This window comes from Plecotus auritus, assembly GCF_963455305.1.
Source record: "Plecotus auritus genome assembly, chromosome: X".
Classification (NCBI taxonomy): Eukaryota; Metazoa; Chordata; class Mammalia; order Chiroptera; family Vespertilionidae; genus Plecotus; species Plecotus auritus.
The window spans coordinates 16936727-16955828 of record NC_137784.1 but is presented as its reverse complement, the minus strand read 5'-3'; the positions used below and the strand labels follow the sequence as shown (position 1 = coordinate 16955828).

Here is a 19102-nt window from a genome sequence, read left to right as displayed (position 1 = left end):
ATAGGGCAAAAATGTTTTTGTACTCTTAGACCAGCTAAAATGTTCAGAGTATAAAATAACTAGAAAGGCAAACTGTTAGGTATTCATAAGGAAAATGTGAATGTTTTCCCAAAGGCATTATTAACAATTAATAATCATTACACTGGTGCCTTGTTTACCTGACCTTGTGTAAATCCAGCAGCCTGGTAATTAGACCCATATTTTGCACATTTGTATATTTCCATGCATAGATTTGACTCATTCATTCATCCATTAAAATTTGCTTGACAGACGTAGATGAATAATCAAGCTACAATTTGTATTTACTGGATTATAGAAAATTGCCCAAACTGTTAAGTTCAAGGAAAGCACATTCTTGTCTCTCTCTTGTGACTGATGTAAAAGCAATTACACATCAGAGGATTGCCCCAAAGCTCTCGAAGAAGTGGCACTGCTTTTGCAATCTGGGGTCTTTAACAGCATCTTTTTTCTGAACATGGAGACTGTTTAAAGATTAACTCTAGCCCTAACCGGTTTGGCTCAGTGGATATGGCATCCGCCTGCAGACTGAAGGGTCCTGGGTTCAATTCCGCTCAAGGGCACATGCCGGGGGTTGCAGCTCAATCCCCAGTGGGGGGCGTGCAAGAGGCAGCTGATCAATGATTCTCTTTCATCATTGATGTTTCCCTCTCTCTCTCTCCCTCTCCCCTATTCTCTAAAAATATATTTTTTAAAAAAGATTAACTTTAACAGAGGAAAGAAAATATCCCTGTGCAAGTAAGTTTACAATTTAATTCATTACACTGTAATTTCACATAAAAATGAAGTTCTGATTAACCTTCTACATCCCAAATAAACAATGCAGCTTTATTCCACAAAGGCAGCATAGGCAGTGGAAGTTTTGAAAAGGAGAAATAAGGAAAGTTTTTTGGAATAGATTTATGATACACACTCCTCCCCTTCTTCCCCTAGAAAACAAACATCAAATAAAACCTGAGCAAACCTCTTCCTACCAGCAATCAACAAGAAACAAAAGCACTGTATGTAAGATTTTATTATTAACTAGAGGCCCAGTGCACGAAATTCATGCAAGGGGGTGTGTCTCCCTCAGCCCAGCCTGCACACTCTCCAATCTGGGACCCCTTGAGGGATGTCGAACTGCCCGTTTGGGCCTAATCCCTATAGGATTGGGCCTAAACAGGCAGTCGGACATCCCTCTCACAATCCAGGACTGTTGGCTCCCAACTGCTCGCCTGTCTGCCTTCCTGATTGCCCCTAACTGCTTCTGCCTGCCAGCCTGATCACCCACTAACCACTCCCCTGACAGCCTGATTGATGCCTAACTGCTACCCTGCCAGCCCGATTGCTCCTAACTGCCCTCCCTGCTGGCCTGGTCACCCCTAACTGCCCTCCCCTGCCAGCCTGATCACCCCTAACTGCCCTTCCCTGCCGGCCTGGTCCCCCCAACTGCCCTCCCTTGCAGGCCTAGTCCCCTCCAAATGCTCTCCCCTGCAGGCCTGGGTCCCCCCCAACTGCCCTTCCCTGCAGGCCCGGTTGCCCCCAACTTCCCTCTCCTGCAGGCCTGGTCACCCCCAACTGCCCTCCCCTGCAGGCCTGGGTCCCCCCAACTGCCCTTCCCTGCAGGCCTGGTCGCCCCCAACTTCCCTCCTCTGCCAGCCTGGTCACCCCTAACTGCCCTCCCCTGCAGGCCTGGTCCCCCCAAACTGCTCTCCCCTGCAGTCCTGGCTCCCCCTGCCCCAACTGCCCTTCCCTGCAGACCCCATCGCCCCCAACTTCCCTCCTCTGCCAGCCTAGTCACCCCTAACTTCCCTCCTCTGCAGGCTTGATCACCCTCAACTGCCCTCCCTTGCAGGCCTGGTCCCTCCCAACTGCCCTCCCCTGCTGGCCTGATCACCCACAACTGCCCTCCCTTGCAGGCCTGGTCCCTCCCAACTGGCCATCTTGTTGCAGCCATCTTGTGTCCACAAGGGGCAGCCATCTTTGACCACATGGGGGCAGCCATCTTGTGTGTTGGAGTGATGGTCAATTTGCATATTACTCTTTTAATAGATAGGATGCAGTTTCATGCAAAGAAGCAGAACACATTTTAGTGCTAACTGCTTCCTAAAATGAGATACTCACTACTCACCAAACATGCTGTCATATGGAACCGTATTTTACACTATGGTATTTATTTTGCTTTTGCAGTCACTAACCAAAGCATCGCTATTACACATTTTCTGGTCCAAAGTACAGTACTTCTTTTACACAGCTAAAGATTCAACAATTTTGCTGTCTTAAATCCATTTCTTCAAACCTCTTATTTTGATTGTCTACTTTAGAAGAAAAGAAGGGATTCCTGACTTTTAAAAAATGTGTGTGTGTGCATACAACCAGCATTATCAGAATTTTTAAAACCTCTTATATAATAAATCAAATTTCATAAAAATATACATAGCCCTGGCCAGTGTTCTCAGTGGTTAGAGCATCAGCCTGCACCCTGAAGGGTCTTGAGTTCGATTCCCAATCAGGAAATGTGCAGCAGGCAGCCAATTGATATGTCTCTCTCACATAGATGTTTATATATCTCTCTCTTTCCCTCCCCTCCCCCTCCTCCCTCCCTTCCACTCTCTAAAAATCAATGGAAAAAATATCCTCAGGGTGAGGACTAACAAAAATAAATAAAACAAAAATATATATAAAGATGCAACTATACATTTTATATAAATCTTTACTATGGACATTTAGCTCCATGGCTAATGCATCTGATTTTTTTAACATTACCAAAACCTAACTGGTTTCTTCCTAATATTTAATCTTTTCTTCTCATAAAACAAACATTAACCACCCTGATGGATGTCAGATATTAACTTCTGTGGTAATGGCCTGTAGTCACCGAAAAGATCACTAAAGAGCCAGGTAAAGCATTAGTTTAGAAAATTAGTTCTTCTAACAGTCCACATGTTTATAAACACAGAAATGGGAATTCAGATGCTTCCAAGTGTGTGTGACTTTACATGAAACTGAGTGTCTGCTGAATCCATGGTATTCTAATAGGCATTTTAGGGGTCTTGTGTCAAAAAAACACGGTCCTGGCAGTTTAATATGATAAAACAACTTTGATTTTTAAATTAAATCTATTGGGGTTATACTGGTTAATAAAGCCAAACAGGTTTCACATGCACACCTCTATAACACATCATCTGTATACTACACTGTGCACTCACCACCCAAAGTCAAGTCTCTTTCCGACCCCATTTATCCCCACTTTGCCCTCTTCTATCTTTCCCCAATCCCCTTTCCCTCTGGTAATCAGTATGCTGTTGTCTGTGCCTATTAGTTGTTCGTTGTTTTTTTTGTTTGTTTGTTTGTTTAATCCTTTCACCTTTTTCACCCAGCCCCCAACACTCCACTCCTCTGACAGCTGTCAGTCTGTTCTATGTGTCTATGAGTCTGTTCCTATTTTGTTTGTTAATTTATTTTGTTCATTAGATCCCACATATAAGTGAAATCAGATGGCACTTGTCTTTCTCTGACTGGCTTATTTCACTTAGCATAACACTTTCTAGGTCCATGCATGCTGTTGCAAAAGGTAAGAATTCCTTCTTTTTTTATGGCCGAGTAGTATGCCATGGTGTAAATGTACCACAGCTTTTTTATCTACTCACCTACTAATGGACACTTAGGCTGCTTCCAAACCTAGGCTATTATAAATAATGCTGCAGTGAACTAGGGGTGCATGTATTTTTTTTAATCAGTGTGTTTCAGGTTTTTTTGGATGCATTCTCAGAAGTGAAATCTCTGGGTCATAAGGCATATGATGACCAATAAATAGAACAACTCTCCAAGAGGAAGCAAAAGTCATCTAGGCTGGCCCATTACTCTTCTGCAAGGGTGCATTTATGTATATTAGGGCTAGGGAAAGAGCACACAAAATCAGACAAATACACACATATACACATGGTGCTAAGGGCTTGTCAAAACTTTAAGTCTGGGTTATGGTATTTAGGATAAAGATATGACTACCCAGTGTTAAGAGAACCTATGACAGCAGCAGTTTGAAAATCAGCTCTGCTGCTAAGATATCAGTTTCCTGGTCAGAGTCTGGGGCAGGAAGAGTGCTATTAGACAAAAGGGAAAAATCAACACCACAACTTTGGTTCAAGAAGCAGAGACATTTTTTTAAGGAGAAAATAAAATATGTACTGAGTGTATCCTATATAATAAAAGGCTAATATGCAAATCGACCGAATGGTGGAATGACTGGTTGCTATGATGCGCACTGACCACCAGGGGGCAGGCACTCAATGCAGGAGCTGCCCCATGGTGGTCAGTGTGCTCCCACTCAGCCAGAAGCCGGGCTTACAGCTGGCGAGCGCAGCGGCAGTGGTGGGAGCCTCTCCCGCCTCTGCAGCAGTGCTAAGGATGTCCGACTGATGGTTTAGGCTCCCTCCCCAAGGGCTCCCAACTGTGAGAAGGCGCAGGCCGGGCTGAGGGACCTCCCCCCCACCGAGTGCACGAACTTCATGCACCAGGCCTCTAGTATGTATATAATGCAAGAGTAAGTTTATCTTCTTGAGATGCATGAGGTGATTGAAATTTAAATAGAGAGATTAAAGATGATATCCCAGAAAATACTGTCCATTGGTATGGAGTCATTAATAACAAAAAATAAGAACTGGTCATTCCATTAAACATAAATGCTGCACACACGGCCTTTTGGAAGGTTCCAAAAGCCATTCCCTTGCTCAAATAATCAAGTCCAATGTCAGCGATGTCCCTGGTACTATGCTCTGCTGAGGTGACATGAAACTAAACACATCACTACACAGCACAGCTTGTGGTCACAAGCAGCTCGCAGTCTGGGGAAGAGAGCCACTTAACTTGGTGATAGGTGTCATCGCAAGTATGTACAGGGTGTTATGGAGCCCACAGGAGAGAGGAAGACCTTCTGCCTGTGGAGAGCTGAGTGAAGAAAGCTTTTCAGAGACTGTGTGCGTGATGAGAACACCTGAAATCTCTCTCAGGAAATTTCCATCTTCAATACAGTATTATTAACTACAGTGATCATGCCATACATTACATCACATCTCTAGACACAACTACAACTTCGTGCCCTTTGACCACTTCTTCTCTACCCCATTTTGACTTTTGGGTCTTGCTCATGTAATGCCAGGCATGGAAAAAACTAGGCAATTCCTACACGTGGGAGGCTGAAATTACTCAGAAGGAGATTATGATGAATCATAGTCTGAGAGGGTGGTGACAGGACTACAGATCTCAGAATCACTTTAAAGTGCTATAATGAAACTTAATTTCTCATCATACGCAGGATCTGATGATGTCATAAAATCATTATATGGGAGATTTCCTAGAAGAGAATCAGAGAAGATGACATTTCTATGCACAAATACTCCTCAGCCTAGGTTTATATAATCATAACCACAACCGAGAAGAGACAGGGTTTGTGCAATGCTAATTATCTACCATTTGTCAAGTGTCAGCAATATGCCTGAACACTTCACAATGATGGTAAATTCCCATGAAAAATGTGGCAATACTAAAACCTTTTCTTTTCATACCTTCATATATAACCTATATGAATATATGGAAATTATACACTGAGTGGCTAGATTATAATGATCTCTGAATGCATAATAATCTGGCCACTCAGTGTATATCCTATATAATAAAAGGCTAATATGCAAATTGTCCCCTCAACCAGCAGGCAGGCCGGCCAATCGCCCATGTCCCCTCCCCTGGCCAGGCTGGCCGGACTCCACCCATGCACGAATTCATGCACCGGGCCTCTAATACACACACACACACACACACACACACACACACACACACACACACACACTGAGTGTCCAGATTACTATGCGTTCAGAGATCATAATAATCGCCACTCAGTGTATATATTAATATATAAAATAATCATATATTTCATATATAGAAATCACATTTTAAGAGCTTAGTAATCCCATGGGGAACTTTTAAAAACACCAATGCCCTGGCCCCACCCTCGGATCCTAATCTAACTTTTCAGAGTGGGCTGATCCATCAGATACTCTTTAAAAATCCCACTCAGGTGATTCTAATGTGCAGCCAAATTTGAGACACATTGTCTTAGCCTGATAGAGACAAGCATGTGACAAAAACTAAATGCTTTGGTGAAGAAAAATTCTAAACCCAGCATTCTCAGAACGTTCCAAGTGTTTTGAAACATTCCTTTGGTTCGCAATATAAAATTTTAGAATCATAAAATGGCTGGGGCAACATCAAAGTTTCTAGGATGCAAATAATTCTCAGATAGGACTTGAGTCTGTACTACCCTCATTTACTGACACGAACCATATTACAAGTCACTATTTTATTTTTCTTTTCTCTTTTAAGCAGCTTCATTGTTCTGATAAAAAGAATACATGCCTATTGTGAAATATTCAAATAGGGAAAAGAAATATGAAAAGATATCTAAACTTTTCACTACTCAAATATGATTTTTGACATATGGTAAACATCCTTCTAGAAATCTAAGCAAACACAGGAAGAGACGCGAGTTTTACATAAGTGACACTATAATAAGCTGGTGGATGTATTTTAAACAACTTGGCACTATTATGTGGCCAAATATTTGGTCCAATAAATGTAGACTAATAAAATATATTTGAAGGGTTGCATATTAACTATGAATTTATGTAGGTTATTTTTAATGTCTAGTGGGTCCTCAATACTCTTCTGATTCACTTGTAACTCTGTGAACTAGAGCAATATAAAAACAAAATATTGTATAATTGTATTTTTATACTAGAGGCCCGATGCACGAAATTCATGCAAAGGGGCTTGGCCCTCGCAGCCCCTCGCAGTTCTGGCCGGCCCTCACAGCCCCAGCTTCATCCGGAAGGTCATCCAGACGATCATCCAGAAGATTGTCCGGACAGTCTTTCTGCTGTTCAGTCTAATTAGCATATTAGCTCTTTATAATATAGGATATTAGGGAATACAATTAGAGACAAAATTGTTTTTAAGTATAAATTGTCCCCAAATGAAACTTCTTAGATATAAATCTAAAAGGTACAGGACTTGTATGCTGAAAACTAATACTAATGAAAGAAAAAAATATAAACAAATGGAGAGATATACCATGTTCATAGATTGGAAGACAACACAAGATGTCAATTCTCCCCTAAGTGATTATATATTTAACACAACTCCAATAAAAACCCCAGTGGGATTTTTTTGTTGATAAAGACAAAGTGACTAAAATTTATATGGGAAGGCAAAAGAACTGAAATAGCTAAAACATCTTGAAAAAATAGTTTGGCAATGTCTTCAAAATGTAAAATTATACTCACCACATGAGTTAGCAATTCTACCGCTGGGTAGAATGAAAACTTATACACCTAAGAGAATGAAAAGTTATGCTCACACAAAAAACTATACACAAATGTTTATAGCATCTGAATCATAATTGCCCAAATTGGAAATAACCCAAACACCAATGGGTGAATGGATCAAACTGCTACACCCATACAATGAAATATTCATCAATAAAAGGAATGAACTAGGTCAGTGGTAGGCAAACTCATTAGTCAACAGAGCCAAATATCAACAGTACAACGATTGAAATTTCTTTTGAGAGCCAAATTTTTTAAACTTAAACTTCTTCTAACGCCACTTCTTCAAAATAGACTCGCCCAGGCCGTGGTATTTTGTGGAAGAGCCACACTCAAGGGGCCAAAGAGCCACATGTGGCTCGCAAGCCGCAGTTTGCTGACCACTGAACTAGGTGAAAGAAAAACAGTTCTAAAGTTTGCATACTGTATAATTCCATTTCTATGACATTCTTGAAAAGACAGACTACAGTAATGAGAACAGATCCATAGTTGCCAAAGTTAGGGGTGGGAAGGAAAGTGAACATAAAGGGATAGCAAGAAGGGGTGTTTGGGGGACAATGGAACTATTTAGTATCCCAATTGGAACTATTTTGTATCCCAATTGTGGTGGTGGTTACATGAATCTATACAGGTGCTAGAAGTTGCAAAATCACAAACTCTGCTATAGATGTGGGTAGGATAAAGTAGATAGACATATTAATATAGGGAAGTTAAGTTATCCCTTTAAATGTTTAGATATCTAGGTCTTGTTTCTAGAAAGCTGGAGGAGCAACTACTAGTATAATTACTTGAGTGCTAGAATCACTGCTCATGCTATTGGGATTTTCTGACTTCATGACCCATTGAAAGAAAGTAATGAGTTGAGAATATGAATTAGTTTTCTTTCTCAAATCCCCAGAGCTAAAATTTATCCTGTGGTAAAGTTCCAATGGAAATGTTAAAATTTTTCTCCATTTCTTATTACTTTGGGGGAATTGTCCTTGGAATTTCTTTTTTTAAATCCTCACCTGAGGATATTTTTCCATTGATTTTTTTTTAGAGAAAATGGAAGAGAGAGGGAAAGACAGAAATATCAATGTGAGAGAAAAACATTGCTTGGTTGCCTCCTGCACACCCTGACCAGGGCCCAGGCCAGAGAGGAGCCTGCAACCAAGTTACGTGCCCTTGACTGGAATTGAACCTGGGACCCTTTGATCTGCAGGCCGATGCTCTATCCATTGAGTCATACCAGCTAGGGCTAGATTTCATTTTATATTCACAGATCAAGTACATACATTCCTAGCTAAGCAAATAAACACATAACATCACAAGTTTTCTTCTGTACATCTCTGGGAATGGCAGCACATTCAGTATGGTGGGTCCCAGGTGGAAGATAATGTCAGAAAACATGATGCTTTGTAAGCAAAAGTGATGTGAATCAATGCAGAACAGAAGAAGAGGTTAGCCATCTGAATGAACCTCTTTTAAAACTGTAACTCACATTAGTAGCACAAGGGAATTGTGGGAAGGAGGGTGGGTGTTGGCAGTGTTCTGTATCTTGATTGTGGTAGCAGTCACACAACTCCATGTATTGGTCAACACTCATGGAACTGTACACCAAAGAGTAAATTCTATTCTACGTAAATTTTAAGATAAAATTTCAAAATGCAAGCAACACTACTCCCTAAAAAGATAATATATGCTCACTCCCAAAGACTTGGACAACATAAATATAATGTTATCTACCAAGACCCATTTAAGATCATGGATTTTAATGTACCAGAGTACAAAAAGATTATTGATATGGTTTCAGATACCACATTGGAAATTACCACGTTATAAGGCCTGTCGTGACAAAAAAGAATATCGCTACAAATAGAAAAGATTATTAAAATACTCCTACCTTTTCCCCCCTTGCCGGGTGGCTCAGTTGGTTGGAGTGTTGTCCTATGCACAAAAAAGGTTGTGGGTTCGATCCCCAGTCAGGGCCCACATGGGAGGCAACAAATCGATATTTCTCTCTCACATCGATGTATACATGTATCTAAAATCTATAAAAACATATGCTTTGGTGAGGATAAAAAAAAATACTCCTACCTTTTCCAATGACATACATGTGTGAAATCAAATTTTCTTTTTCTTTTTTTTTAAAATATCTTTTATTAATTTTTTACAGAGAGGAAGAGAGAGGAGAGGGATAGAGAGCTAGAAACATCGATGAGAGAGAAACATCGATCAGCTGCCTCCTGCACACCCCCTACTGGCGATGTGCCCGCAACCAAGGTACGTGCCCTTGACCGGAATCGAACCCGGGACCTTTCAGTCCGCAGGCCGACGCTCTATCCACTGAGCCAAACCGGTTTCGGCTGAAATCAAATTTTCTTCATACACTTACACCAAAACACTATCTCAATAGATTGGGTGTAAAAGAAGATGTGAGAATTCAGCCGACTTCTAAGCCAGGCAGTAAAGATATTTGCAAAAATGTAAAACAATGCTGCAGTTGTTAAATTTTGCTTTGTAATATACAGCTATTTTTCATGAAAACATTTTTGTCATATAATAGGTTTATTGTTAATTATGAGTTAGCAATTTGTAAATGTCTGCTTTAATTTATAATCAAATAAATATGAATTCATATAACCCACATAAACGAAAACTCTTTGGTAAGCTCAGTAATTTAAGAGTGTACAGGGTCCCACAGACCACAAGGTTTGAGAAGCACTGTGCTATAACCTTTGCGTACATTCATCAGCAGCAGGAAAATCCATTTTGCTGTGAAATTTTAAGCAAGTCTTTCTTTCCCCGCCCCCAATTTATTTTTTATTGATTTCAGAGAGGAAGGGACAGAGAGAGAGAAACATCAATGATGAGAGAGAATCACTGATCAGTTGCCTCTGGCACACCCCACACTGGAGACCAGGCCCACAACCTGGGCACGTGCCCTTGGCCGGAATCGAACACGGGACCTTTCAGTCTGCAGGCTGACGCTCTATCCACTGAGCCAAACCAGTAAGGGCTAAGCAAGTCTTTCTTTTTTTATTTTATTTTATTTTATTTTTTTTAATTTAATTTTATTTTTTTACATTTTTTTAATTGTTTGAAATATTAAAAATAGTAGTACATATGTCTCTTTTTTTCCCCCATTGACCTCCCCCACCCTCCCCTTCCCCCCAATACATGCCTTTACCTGCCCCTCCCGCCCCAGTGTCTTTTATCCATTGGTTATTAAGCAAGTCTTTCTTGATTCTAGGTTCCCCTTTGATTTTTCTTTGCTGATCAATTCCTGAAAGGAATAGTTCTTGAATATCACTAGATGGGAAGCTCTAGTTGAGGGCAATTATTATCAAAAGACTACATGTGACTTCACTCATCTGATTTCCAAATCCTTAGTATACATATAGACAGAAATCCTGGGCAGTTTTTGGTTTTTTCCTGCCATGATACTTGAACATTCTTTGCTGGTGGTTTGGAGACTGAAGGCCAGCTATACTAGGCTTCCAAGACCTAGTTAGCAAATCATCTAGGTTCCCAGCGGAAAAGCTTCTCTTTTTAAATTTACTAATGTGAGATAGAGAAAAGGCGAAGGGGAGAGAGGAGATATGGGAGGGAGGGAGAAAGAGGGGAAGGGAGAGAGAGCAAGAGAACACTTTGTTGTTCTACTTGTTAATGCATTCATTGGTTGATTCTTTTAAAAAAAATTGATTTTAGCCGAAACCGGTTTGGCTCAGTGGCTGGAGCGTCGGCCTGCGGACTGAAGGGTCCCGGGTTCGATTCCAGTCAAGGGCATGTACCTTGGTTGCGGGCACATCCCCAGTGGGAGGTGTGCAGGAGGCAGCTGATCGATGTTTCTCTCTCATCGATGTTTCTAGCTTTCTATCCCTCTCCTTTCCTCTCTGTAAAATATCAATAAAATATATTTTAAAAAAATTGATTTTAGAGAGAGAGGAAGGGAGAGGGATAGAGAGATAGAAACATCCATGAGAGGGCAGCATCAACCGGCTGCCTCCTGCACGCCCCCTACTGGGGATTGAGTCCGCAACGTGGCATGTGCTGACTGGGAATCAAACCCGTGACCTCTTGATGCTCAACTACTGAGCTACACTGGCCAGGCTCATTGGTTGATTCTTATATGTTCCCTGACCTGGGATTGAATTGATAACCTTGGCGTATGCAGATGATGCTTCAACCAATTGTGCTACACCGCCAGGGCAAGAACTCCTCAAACAGCCAAGGAGTCCTGAGCACATGTACAGCCTGAATGAGGACAGGGACCTTTCAGGAAACAAGCTGGACAACATACTTCACAAAATCACCACCCCTACGAGTTACACTCTGCTGGAACATAGTAAAAACAAACCAAAAAAATGCTGAGGGAGTGCCAAGAATCAGATGAGTTTTGAACAAGGACAAAAAGTTACACATTGCTTTTCAAAACCAAGCTAAGACCAACACATTACAAGTGCTGGGGTGAGCATATGATAAAGCCACTACTGATTTATGCCAAGCACAAAACAAATGAACACCTATCAGGCAGAAAATACTGCTGCTCTGATTTTTATTAGCAGTATTATTTTTTGGAATCAGGCTTTTGAGAATCTGTCTATGGTGCCTTGTAAAAGGCAGCTGAATTAACTCTCTCCTGAACAGGAGTATGGCTGTTCCATTTAATAAAGAGTAAGCTACACAGGGCGATCTGGAAATTCATATCTAACTATCTGCAAAGGGCCGATTGCCACATGTGAATGATAACACGTACACTTTCTAGGCAAACAAAATATAAGACACAGCCATGTCTGTGGCGCACTCTCGTTTACATGTGCAGCAGAGAACAGATAGTTCCATTTTGTTCCCTGAAGTCAAGGTCAACGGTGTGAAAATCTCACTTCTGAAAGGTTAAATGAAATATGTTCTGGTTCAATTCCTTACTCTACTATAAGACAGTAGCTCCAGAAGACTGGAGTTAGACCCGAAGTTGAGTTTTTCCTAAATACACAAAGGTAGAGAAATCGAACTAAAGAAAGGAATTTTACTGTTTTGGCACAAGTGGTTTTCTGTTTTCACCCACTGGTTTGCAGATATTTGACAACTCCTATGGGATTTCCTCAGTATTTCAGAGAACCTCCAATTTTCCCTTCAGAAGAGGCAAACCGTATCAGAAGCTGCTGAAACCGCAGGATTCCCTTCAATGGCTGGACTAGTCCATTGCTGGGTGGCTCTAATCAGCTTTCAGGACTCATGCCCCTGCCAGCCTAGTGGCCTGGCCTAGCTTCTAATGCTAATCCCAGAGGTCTTGTGGCATCCTAAAAAGCTGACCATATTGAAGATGGAGAGCAACTTGTTATTCATAAGCAGCTGTCTCAACATATATGATGCACAGAATTCTGGACTAGGGTCCCCAAGTATGGTTGCAGTCATGATGTCACTATTTGTGACCTGAGAGTCGCTTGATAGCACCAACATCTCAGAATATCATGAACTCATTCAATAACCACTTCCTGAGCACCTGCAGGTTAGGTACACTACGGGGTGCTGACCTCAAGGAAGTATAGCCCAGTGTCCTTTCCTTGCCTTTAACCACTAGCCCTAGCTGCCCTTAGCAGTGTCCTTTCTAAGGCTGAGTGTGAGAACCTATTCACCAACACTGAAAAGAAAACTCCCACACTGGCAGACTGCAGGGAGGGCCATGAAGAAGCACAGTACATTCTGACGGGACAGGAGAGCAGCAAGATAACAAAGGCTTCTAGATGGACCCCTCAGAAAGACTGGGGCAGCAAGGCCCCGGCCCAGATTGGAATCTTTGGGAGTTCTAAGCACACAAAAGAACACAGCCAAGTTATATTCATCTACCATATCTCAGATTGGAATAATGGGTGCTTTCTGTGCATTTTAAATGCATCATCCCATATAGTTCTCCTTATGTGCCAGGTATCATTACTACTGTCATTTAATAGGCTACGAAACTGTGGCTTGAAGAAGTTCAACAACTAACCCAAGTTACTGACCTGGTAAGTGACTAAACAAGAACTCTGACCTTGGTGTTTGGGTACAAAACCTCACAGTCTATCATGAAGCTAGCAGTGGATGGTCTCAAAATTGATATAACTGAGTGCTAAACTTGCAGAATGTAAGGAAAGGACAGGCAAGGGCAGTGGCTGTAACTGCCTCCACCTCAGACCAAAAACTCAGGAAGGTGAATATGTATATGCGGAAAACAACAAGGCCCAAACTCAGCTCTTAACAGACAACAGTTTTCTATGGCCAGGGCACCTCAGAATTTGGTATGGGTCCCCTGTTAGTTCCTCACCATCATGCTCTAGTTCTGAGTCTCCACAACAGGGTTCATGCCGTAAGGTTTAAGATTAAATGAAGTCAAAGATAAAGAGGTGTTAAGATAAATATAGACAGCACAAGTAAATGCTGGTTATTTCATAAAGGATAAAAGTCAGGAGGCATAAAAGGTCATATCTGATCCGATTTGCTTATCAGATCCTCTATAATAAATAGGCAGGATTCATACCATAAGCTGCTTGTGTAGGGGCACTGGATTCTGTTATTCACCTATATTTGGTCAATAATAAATTTATTTAGCCAAAACCGGTTTGGCTCAGTGGATAGAGCGTCAGCCTGTGGACTGAAAGGTCCCAGGTTCGATTCCGGTCAAGGGCACATACCTTGGTTGTGGGCACATCCCCAGTAGGAGGTGTGCAGGAGGCAGCTGATCGATGTTTCTCTCTCATCGATGTTTCTAACTCTCTATCCCTCTCCCTTCCTCTCTGTAAAATATCAATAAAATATATTAAAAATAATAATAAATTTATTTACAATGAGATTCTCTTCCAACCATCATCAAATCCCTTGTTTGTTAGTTTTTCTATGAGAACACACCTCAGCATAGCACCAAATCTTATAACTGACTCAAAGTCAGCTTACTTGATATCCATTCCAAACAAAAATCAGCCATTCATCACCATAGGCATACCAACTCCCTGCCCATGGGTCTCGGTTTTAGAACACTACATTTCTTTTTTTAAAATATATTTTTCAGAGAGGAAGGGAGAGGCAGAGAGAGATAGAAACATCAATGATGGGAGAGAATCATTGATCGGCTGCCTCCGGCAAGATCGGGGATCAAGTCAGCAACCTGGGTATGTGCCCTGACTGGGAATCGAACCATGAAGTCGACGCTCAACCACTGAGCCACCATGGCTGGGCTAGAATACTACATTTAAAAAATGCATTTGGTGTCCATGGTGTTCATTTACGCGTAGCTTAACTGGTGTGAAGCAAAAAATAAATACCAATTCTCAATATATTATTTTGTTTGACTCAGATTCAGGATGAGTTCTATGGATTCCTAAAGAAATGATCCTTCTTTAAGCACTGCTGGGCAGCATGGGTTGCACTGCCTGTGATGCTGAATGGGTGGGATGGGTATCTATTGCTTCTTTGCATGCCTTCTGTACCACTTATAATTATGCTGTTAAGAGTCTTTACAAAAAAGAAACCCAATTTATTCTTTTTAAATGTTCTAAATATAAACGCAGAGGCAAGGAAATAAACAATAATTCCAATGGTGCTTAGAGTTTAAACTATTTTGAACTAATGTACCTGTGAGACTACTGCATATTGCAACCTATCACCTAAAAACTATCAGCCCACATCACCACAGGTAAGAAATGAGAAATTTTGTGGGTTATTGAACACCAAATATTTGCAGCAGAACAGGAGACAGTTGCAGAACATCATTGCGTGGCTCTAAACCCCACATATCCATCTGCACAATATAGCTCTGTCATGTGCACTGCTGTACTGGAAAGTGAAGGACAATGGCAATGAGAGTGGCCCTGTTAGTGCTTACATGGATGAGGGTGGATGGGGAGTGATGGGGTAGGAGGCTACTTCACCTTTAATTTGCCAGATTTAATTACTAATCGAGCTCTGTAAATTCCTAAAGAAATAATCCTTCGTCAGGCACTGTTGGGCACCCTGAATTGTGTTGCCTGTGATGCTGAATGGGTTTGCATTTTGGTCGAGGAAATGTTTTCTGCAATACTTCACCCTGCCCTCTTTGCACTGTTAATAAAAGGTAGCTCCTTGCCCTAACCGGTTTGGCTCAGTGGATAGAGCGTCGGCCTGTGGACTGAAGGGTCCCAGGTTCGATTCCGGTCAAGGGCATGTACCTTGGTTGCGGGCACATCCCCAGTAGGGGGTATGCAGGAGGTAGCTGATCGATGATTCTCTCTCATCGATGTTTCTAACTCTCTATCTCTCTCCCTTCCTCTCTGTAAAAAAATCAATAAAATATATTTTTAAAAAAGGTAGCTCCTGCCTGGCTGGTGTGGCTCAGTGGTTGAACATTGACCTATGAACCAGGAGGTCATGGTTTGATTCCCAGCCAGGGTACATGTCCAGATTGCAGGCTCGATCCCCATTAGGGGGCGTGCACGAGGCAGCCAATCAATGATTCTCTCATCATTGATGTTTCTGTCTCTTTTTCCCTCTCCCTTCCTCTCTGAAATCAATAAAAAAGATATTTAAAAAAATAAAATAAAAGGCAGCTCCAATTTAGTTTCTGGCTTAACAACATTATGTTTGGAGGTTATTAATTTTGTCTTTGAGGAAGGCAGATCCATTCCAAAATTAACAAGCATTTTTGGGGACAAAGATGAAAGCATAAGCTGAACATGGATTCTTCTACAAAGCATCCCACTCCACCTCCTAGATGTGTGCAGTCCTCCAGAGGAAGCCACAGCCAGCAGCACACTGAGGGGTGGCATCGTTGGTCAAATGCTCCCTTATTCACATGTGACCATAAGAAAGTCTCTGCATTATGAGACAATAGACACTGCTCATTATTTTTGGAATTCCTCATAAGAGTGGGTCCAAAAGAGATTTTTTTTAAAAATGTGGCTTATGCCACAATTAATATACCAGTAAGTAACAGAGAAAAATACAGGGAGCGGACAGGAGTGAGAGGAATAACAGCTAGGCATCCACTTTCTATGCCACCTTAAGGAGTTAGAAATGGACTTTTGTATCAGGACAATGAGAGGATGTCCATGCAGGATAGGATTTTGTATTATGATAAAAAAATTTCTGGCCAATGCCTCTTTGCCTGATACTTGGCTGGGGTAGAAAACAACTTAAAGTTATGAAGTTAGAGAAAGGCATATATTGAAATCAACAGTTATCAGTGATATAAAATATAAAAGACAGAGTGACAAAGGACTTTTTGGCCAGTGCGGTCATGACCTTAAAACTCTGGAATTTTGTGTTAACCTGAAAATCTTGTACCATTAATAAACTTTCTTCCAGCACTGCCCAAGTAGCTCAGTTGGTTAGAGTGTCATTCCTAGACACTAAGGTTATGGGTTTGATCCCTAGTCAGGGCACATACAGGGTTCAACCAATTAATCCATAAAAAGTGAAACAACAAATAGAGTCAGTCGGTCTCTCTCTCTTTCTCTCCCTAAAATCAAGAAATTAAAATAAAAAAGTAAACCTTCCCATGTGACAGCAGTGTAAAAAGAGAAAAAAGTATAACATTTATTAGTTGGTTCCTTTGGTTACTAAACATTAAAATGGACACACTATTGAGAGCAAGGGCTGTGGCACAGATCACAGATGAGACACAGAAGAAAGAACTGTCCGGGTCTTCAGAAAGCTTACTTCAGAACAATTCTGAGACTGTAAAACCAATAGTAAATTTCTAAGCAATTCAACCACCAATTTCTGGTCCTAGCTATTAATCAGTGATTATCATAGGAATGGCACTGTCTAGTTGTTCACTGTCAATTTTTCTTTGTTTTCTTATATATATTTTTATTGATTTCATAGAGGAAGGGAGAGGGAGAGAGAGATAGAAACATCAATGATGAGAGAGAATCATTGATCGGCTGCCTCCTGCACGCCCCCTACTGGGGACTGAGCCTGCAACCCAGGCATGTGCCCTTGACCGGAATTGAACTCGGGACCCTTCAGTCCACAGGCATATGCTCTAACCACTGAACAAAACCGGATAGGGCCACTGTCAATTTTTCTAGAAGGAAGGCCAGAATATCTCTGTTTAAAAATCACAGTGAAGTGATCTAAGTAATACTCCTTTATAAGTGGCTACAAACTGCAAGGCTGGTGAGGAATCCATTTTGCCCCATTGGTTGGAACACTCTAAAACCTGTATTAGCCATCAATGGGAGTTTAGGAGCATATTTTAGTTGACTACCCACCTTTAAAAACAGATGGCTCTTTAAGTATTAAAATGAGGGTTTACTGTACATTATAAATAATAGTACTTGAGATGAAAGTAGATGACCCACTACCCCCCTCCCAGGTACCAATAGGGGTCAGATTTCCCACTTATGAACAAGTCTTCAGAGGAGGCAGCACCCCAATCTCAGACTCTCTTCTGCGGCTGCTTCGTGGATGGCTGAGGGGAACACTTCAAAAATGAACCAGCTAAACAAACTTCCTAGCAGCACTTGACAGAACTACACCTATTCTTCCCATTTCCAAAGCAGTGGAGAATTAATTACCAGTTCTATGGATCTATTGTAAGTATAATAGACTAAAGAGCTATCACAGACACATTTATTGTAAAAGCACAATCCCAAGAGTGTCTAGTGGAGGGCCAAAACGATTAACACAAATGCTTTGTCAGATCAAAGATAAAACCTGCACCGCCCAATTGAGGAATGAATTAGAACAGTGGGTTATCTTTCAAATTAACCAGGGCAGTTAGTGAGGAAAATTTCATGAAAGTGTAATTCTTAGCCTTTGTGAATCCACACAGCAGGCATTCTGCCAGCTGACAAGATGATGAAATTTTCATGCTTAAAAAAAGCCCTCTTCATTTCCCAATTTAGATTAGCTAGTGTTTCTCTCCCTTTTTGTGTGTGTATTTGCTCTGCTGAAGCAAAATTTAAGGGGAGGGGGAACACACATCAATTTTTTACTCTAAAATAGAATCTTTCAAAAACATCCCTAAAAGCTTAGAGATATAGTCTTTAAACTGGTTTTCTGTGATTTTCAAAAAAAATACCAGTTCAATTTTAACTTGGTACAGAGGGACCAACAAGAACCAGGGCAGAAAATCAACTTTGAACTAGAGGTTTCTGTGCTACCTCAAAGTCTTTCAATGCTTCATCAAATCTCGGGATAAAGCACTAGAGTTTTTTTCCTCCTAAAGAAATTAATATTTACTTAAAATATCCTGCTTGGTACTTTTGGTATTTCTATGTATATTGAAATTTAAATGTTCTAGGAGATGAGAATTCGAGAGAGATAATCATTGCTATATGGGGAGAGAGAAATAAGCATTTCCTCTCCTATTAAAAGAGTCAGTATTAAAACATTATGATATGAGCCCAGCCGGTGTGGCTCAGTGGTTGAGTGTCAACCTATGAACCAGGAGGTCATGGTTCGATTTCTGGTCAGGGCACAGGCCCGGGTTGCGGGCTCGATCCCCAGTGCGGGGCGTGCAGGAGGCAGCTGATCAATGATTCTCTCTCATCATTGTTATTCCTATCTCTCTCTCCCTTCCTCCTCTGAAACCAATAAAAATATATTAAAAAAACACGTTACGATATGATATAGACTGAGTCTCAGATACTTACATTTTTAATATTTATTATATCACATTGATTTACTCAGTACTGTTTATTCATGACAGAAAATAACAGATTATGTGATGCATTTTTGAAAATGAAAGAGATTTAGAAGGATATTTTGTTACTCTAAACTTCTGT

At 41.0% G+C, this 19102-nt stretch overlaps 1 protein-coding gene across 1 annotated transcript in view; it reads right to left on the bottom strand.

The window, feature by feature from the left end:
• POLA1 (DNA polymerase alpha 1, catalytic subunit) overlaps nt 1–19102 on the bottom strand; it is a 319132-nt gene that overhangs the window by 146742 nt on the left and 153288 nt on the right. The window lies entirely within an intron of this gene.